The sequence below is a fragment of the Octodon degus genome, unplaced genomic scaffold (assembly GCF_000260255.1).
Source record: "Octodon degus isolate 3935 unplaced genomic scaffold, OctDeg1.0 scaffold00324, whole genome shotgun sequence".
Classification (NCBI taxonomy): Eukaryota; Metazoa; Chordata; class Mammalia; order Rodentia; family Octodontidae; genus Octodon; species Octodon degus.
The window spans coordinates 1,052,253-1,058,740 of NW_004524900.1; positions in this window are offsets into that span (position 1 = coordinate 1,052,253).

Consider the following 6,488-nt stretch of genomic DNA (forward strand, 5'->3'; position numbering starts at 1 on the left):
GAACCGAGGTCCCTGTGCTTTGCCAAGCTTGTTTCAAGTAGGTGCTTTAGACCACTGAGCCATCTCTCCAGCCCCCAATAAAATTATAATAGATCATCTATGTCAAATAAACTCTTTGGGACTATAGGACTAGAGAGAGCCTAGAAAGTAACAAAGATACAGTAGATTTATGTTTGGATAATAAGATTATGAATAACTTTTTTTCTTTTGTAACTTCCTACAAACTAGAATGTTTTCATATAAAAAAAGGAATTCACCAGTGGTCCATGCCTGTAATCTCAGCTATTCAGGAGGCTGAGGCATAAAGATCATAAATTCCCAAGGCAAGTGCAGCAATATATTATCTCAAAATTAGATACTAAGGGCAGGGAAAGGTAGCTCAGTGGTAGAGTGCTTGCCTAACATGTGAGAAGCCCTGTGTTCAATCCTCAGTGCAGCAATAAATAAATTAATTCATAAAGCAAAATATATCCTCTATCAGATCATGAAATCTAACTTAAGATTCTCAAATGAAGAGAAAGTAGAGCAAGGGGAATTCCTTCCTGAATTGTTGTCTTTGACTGGCCCTGACACATGTCATTAACTGGTCCAGAAGGCCAGTAGCCTCTTGATGTTTTGACTTTTTTCATTCTCACCTTTGGATCTAACTAAATGGTGCCACCTTTTCAAACATTCTAACTGCACTAAATGGGCATGTTCACCACACAAAACAGAGCCTGTTCTCACCTATACTGCTGATAGACAAGGAGCCATAGGAAGTAGTCCACACTCTAGGGTTCTTGCTTCAACCCTTATGGTCAAGAAAAGCCTTAGTTATTGTCCAGGCCAACTACTTTATTGTCTGGAAGCCCCTTTTCTATTCTTTAAACATCCTTTAGCTATGCCTAAGAAGATGATTAAAGAGGGTTCTGTGTGACAGTGTGATGCCCTCCACGTGTTGGTTACTTCTTTGGGATGCCAAGTTAGCGATGTTGCTTCAAGCAGTAAAGTACCTAGGACTAAGGCTGAGTTCCCACTTTCACTCAGCTGCTGCTGTGAAAATCCTCAATTTTTCAATATAAATTTAAGGGTAATTTTGGTTAAAATCTTCTTAGTATAAACTCTAATTATAAGAAAAACCACCTCTCTTCCTTGGTGCTCCCTACGAAGGCAACAGTCATCTCCAACTCAGCAGCATGGAAGCCTTCGAGCCCCCTCGTGAAGCCCAAGAGCATCAAAAAGAGGACCAAGAAGTTCATCTGGCACCAGTCAGATTGATATGTCAAAAAAAAAGGCAACTAGTAGAAACTCAGAGGCATGGATAACAGGGTGCAGAGAAGGTTCAAGGGCCAGATTTTGATGCCAAACATAGGTTTTAGAAGCAGCAAAAAGACAAAGCACATGCTATTCAGTGGCTTTCAGAAGTTCCTGGTGTACAACTTTAAGGAGCTGGTGTGTTGCTGATGTGTAAAAAGTCTTACTGCATAGAGGTTGCTCACAGCATATCCTCTAAGAACTGGAAGGCCACTGTGGAAAGAGCAGCCAGCTAGCTATTCAGGTCACTAATCACAACACCAGACTGAGCAGCAAAGAAAACGAGTAAATGGCCCATGTGTATGTTTATCTGTGCTTCAATAAAACAAAAAAACTGCACAGAGAGAGAGAGAGAGAGAGAGAGAGAGAGAGAGAGAGAGAGAGAAAGAAAACACAAGAAAAAGCAGTGACACAATTACTTATATTGCCACAGCACAATGATGTCCATCAACATTTTATTTAGCATATACTGAGCATGGGCTGGATTCCAGGCATTACTTCAAGTATTAAAAATGTACATTCTCATGGTTGAAAAGAACTAAAAGTTTGTGTATTGCAGTCATCCAGTAGGTTCTTGGATCTGATTAATCAACAAGAATAATTCTCAGGATCTAGGGATGTAGCTCAGTGGTAGAGCACTTGCCTAGTATGCAGCAAAGCCCTAGATTCATCACCACCACCTCCAACAAACATCTTGACTAGAAATTCACAAATTCCCATGACAATCCATCCCTCTTTTACTAGGCTCCAACTTTAGCAAGTTATTCCTTGGCTTAATTCATATCTCACCAACATTACTAAGCTGAGAAAACTACACATAATGAACTACCACCTCTCCCTAAGAAAATGAACTGCTCCTGTGTCTTATACTGGCAGCTAAGTGGCCCAGCTACCTTCTGTTTCCACTGTGTGACTCAGCAAAAGTTACAGGCCATTTTAAGGCCTGAAAGTGGACAATTTATAAAACAAGTGTTCTACTTTTTGACACTAGTCAGAAATATGTTTTCCAAGATTATTAAAACAATGTCTAGCTGACATTTAGAATATACAATTTGGAACCCAGCAGGAGTAAATTAATCTTTCAGGCTCTTGGATGGTGAGTCACAGATTCTCTGGAAGGCCCAACTTCCAGGCCCTTGCCTTAAAGATTAGTGGCTCTTCACCCCAGTAGGATCCCCTTGATCCTCTAAGGCAGATACACACAGAGGGAGTTCTGACAAAAAGTGGTTAGTCCACCCTGCCATAAACACTCAGTGTTAAGAAGCAGAAGAGATTGCAGTACATTGAGCTTCATAGAGACAGCACCGGAGCAAGTGAGAACCTGACGGCCACTGAGAAACTCCATACCTTGCTAAGGAAACAAGTAATAAGAAGCTAAGAGGAAAGAAGTCATCATATGCATTCTTTGTGCAAACTTGCTGAGAGGAGCACAGGAAGAAGCACCCAGATGCTTCTGTTAACTTCTCAGAGTTTTCTAAGAGGTCTCAGAGAGGTGGAAGACCAAGTCTACTAAAGAAAAAGGAAAATTTGAAGACATGGCAAAAGTGGATAAGCCTCATTATGAAAGAGAAATGAAAACTTATATTCCTCCTAAAGGAGAAACAAAGAAGTTCAAGGATACCAATGTGTCCAAGAGGCCTCCTTCAGCCTTCTTCTTGTTCTGTTCTGAGTATCGCCCAAAAATCAAAGGAGAACATCCTGGCCTCTCGATTGGTGATGTCGCAAAGTAACTTGGAGAAATGTGGAATAATACTGCAGCAGATGACAAGCAGCCATATGAGAAGAAGGCTGCTAAGCTGAAGGAGAAGTATGAAAAGGACATCGCTGTCTACCGGGCTAAAGAGAAACCTGATGCAGCAAAAGCAGGAGTCATCAAGGCTGAAAAAAGCAAGAAAAAGAAGGAAGAGGAGGAGGATGAGGAAGATGAGGATGAAGAGAGGAAGAAGATGAAAAGGATGAGGAGGAGGAAGAAGAGGATGATGATGAATGAGTTGGTTCTAGCACAGTTTTTTCTTGTCTATAAAGCATTTAACTCCCTGTACACAGCTCACTCCTTTTGAAGAAAAAAAAATTGAAATGTAAGGCTGTGTAAGATTTGCTTTTAAACTGTACAGTGTCTTTTCTTTTGTATACTTAGCACACTACCAAACGTGTCTTTAGATTGCCCTGTCCTGGTGGTATTTTCAATAGCCACTAACTTTGCCTGGTACAGTATGTAGAAATTTAAAGCAGGTGCTTGTTGATGCACAGCAGAAATTAGTTATATATGGGGACAATAGTTTTCATCTTCAGTTGTCTTTGATGCAGCTTATATGAAATAATTAACTATTTCTTATGAAATAATTAACTATTTCTATTAACTGAACACACTCTGTAATAGCAAAAAAGAGTTACAACTGTTTTGTTGACATTCTGAATGTTTCTAAATAAATACAATTTTTTATTAAAAAAAAAAAAGAAAGAAGCAGAAGAGGCATAGTGAGATGCCTGGAAGAAATGAGCTGAAAGAAAACACTTATTTCAAGTTCCATTTTTATTTTAAATTTTCATTTGCATATTTGCTACATGGTCTCACTATGCAGATCAGACTTGTGGTGATCCTCCTATTTTCAGCCTCCCCAGCTCTGGGATTACAGATGTGTACCACCATGTCTGAACTCTGTTGCCTGCTCAGCATGCCCCGGGGGTGGGGCTGGTGAGGCATGCAGGACCAGGGACTGAACCCTGGTCCCTGTGCTTCCAAAGCAGGCACTTAGTCCACTGAGCTATCTTACCAGCCCTATTTCAAGTTTTAAAACTTAAAATAATCATGCTCTGAGATAGTGAAATAATGCCTTAAAAATTTAATGGGAAATTATTTTGAATTCAGACTTCTCAAGCCATTCAAAAAATCAGCAGAATAGGAAGGAGCAAATGACACTGTTGGACATGCATGTGAGAATTCGGAAGGTTTCCTGCCCATGTGCCGCCATGAAAAGGTTACTGGAAAAACAAAAGAGGTTGAAGAATGGACAGAGAAATAGGATCAAAGAAAGAGGCATTGTTACTGTGACCCAGAAGGCATAGCCATTAGGCTGTACAATCCAAAGAGCTTTCTGTGAGCAGCAAATCTCCAGAGCCAGAAGACTGAAATTTTTGTTTCTGTGGGTCTGTCTGCACTTTGAGACAGCCCTTCTCTAATAACTCAAGCTCTCTGAAAACATTTGTCTCTGATGAGCTTGGCCTTTGACCCAACTTGTTTCCACAGCTTGGGATTTACTTGCACATCAAAGGTGGTGTACAATGGGCTTGGAGCAGTCACTCTGGCCCTTCGCCTGATAGTTTGCCAAGTGGTCCATCATCTCAGATCATCTTGCAGGGGATTTCCTACTGCAGTGGAGGAAACTGCTGAATACAAAGGGCTGCAGCTTGTGGAGACTAAACTTTACAGTCAAAAATCAAGATAAAAACCAGATGAATAAGTAAGAATATTTTCCTGAACAAAAGAGACAGAATATTTAAAAGCAGATAGTTCCAAGTCAGGATAAATGGCTTCCATACTTGTCCTGAGGTGCCTCGGAGAGACACAAGGCAGGTGATAAAAGCTGTGGGCTCCCTAACTCCCTTCCCATAAGCCTTTCTCATTTGATTCTCTTGCTGGAGTCTTCCCAGAGACTCGCCTTCACCTGGGCAAGGTAAGGATGCAAGGTGCTCCAACTGGCTCAGAACTGGGCACACTTTCAAATTCAGATTTTACAGATTTTCTTGACAACTGACTTAATGAAAGGCTGGGTAGAGCATAGACAGAAAGCAGAAAGTGTCTAACTTTGCCTCTTTTCTTTTGTTACTAATGGTGTAGCTCAGATCCCACACTGTCCCACACAGCTAACAAGTTATGCAGCTGAAAGGCCGTTGGGCAACTGCAGTTGTTACTCTAGCACAGTGATGATAACCTTTTAGAGCTTTCAGTTATACAAACAGCCTGCTGTAGTACCACTGCCAGGTCCTTAGGAGTAGATAGGTTGGAGATGAGACTCTAAGATCCATTTTAAGACACTTACCCTTTAGAACAGTTCACTTAGGTAGAGATCTAAGAAATACAGCTTTCCATCTGATTGTACCTCATGCTATTTCAGCATTTCTTATGATTGGTGATCTTAGAGACCACTGAAGCATCTAGTCTACCCTTCAGTAGGTTCTCATCACAAACCCTTAGGAGGAGCCCCAAATCCAAGGTTTCTATTCAGAAGATAAACCTCCAACCCACCTTTGTCTCCAAGGCTCCTGCAAATGACTCATTTGCCTTGGCCACCAGGAAGCTCCAGTGACAGCTGAGAGAGGACCATAAGAACGTAGCCTCCCTTCCCTCCAGAGGTTGTGTCACATTTGGTGGACTCTGTGGCAAGAGGGAGATAAGAATTGGGCAGACTTACCCACTTGCCCACAGAGATGTTTCATACCCAGTAGACTTGCTCCAAATCCAGAGATGCAATAGGCACTTTGCAAATATTTACTCTGCTCCATGGCAACAGGGCAGGACAAGTCAGGGCCCCATTCGACATCAAGGACTCATGCCCTGCCCTTCATTTTCTCTGCATGCTTATGGAAAGCCACATCCTTCCCTCTGCCACCTGTTTGAAGTGTTGAAATCCATGTGAATGTTGGACCTCCTTAATAGCTAAATGACTGGATATCCAGCAGCTGAACATCCAATGGAGAAAATATCAGGGTTACTTTCATTTGTGTACTGAATGGCTATGGCTTGGCCTTAGCATTACCTTGGCCTTGGAGTTATCATCTCCCCATTCTCAGGAACGGCTACCATGGGGCTGCCGTGGAGCTCTGATGTACAGCATGTGCTTAATATTACAAGGCCCTGGCTCCACCTGCAGAACACATACAAAAAGAAATGAGAATTGCAAGCTTCACAGATGTTTCTAGTGCTGCTGCCAATCTTCCCACAGGTGCATTAATAAAACCAAGTGTTTGATACTTAAATAAATCAACAATAACAAAACATAGCAAAGGACCCAGCCCTAACCCTCTGCATAGTCCACTGGAGCAGAAGTGAAAGATAAACTTCAGAGATCAATTCAACTAAGCCAGGATATGTAAGAGTCAGCTTGTTTTGATCAAGTGTTATTAGAAAGGCTTGTCTGAAAGGTAGTGCATATACAAAAATCACAAGAGGAAGACCTTAGTCACTAAAAGCCACA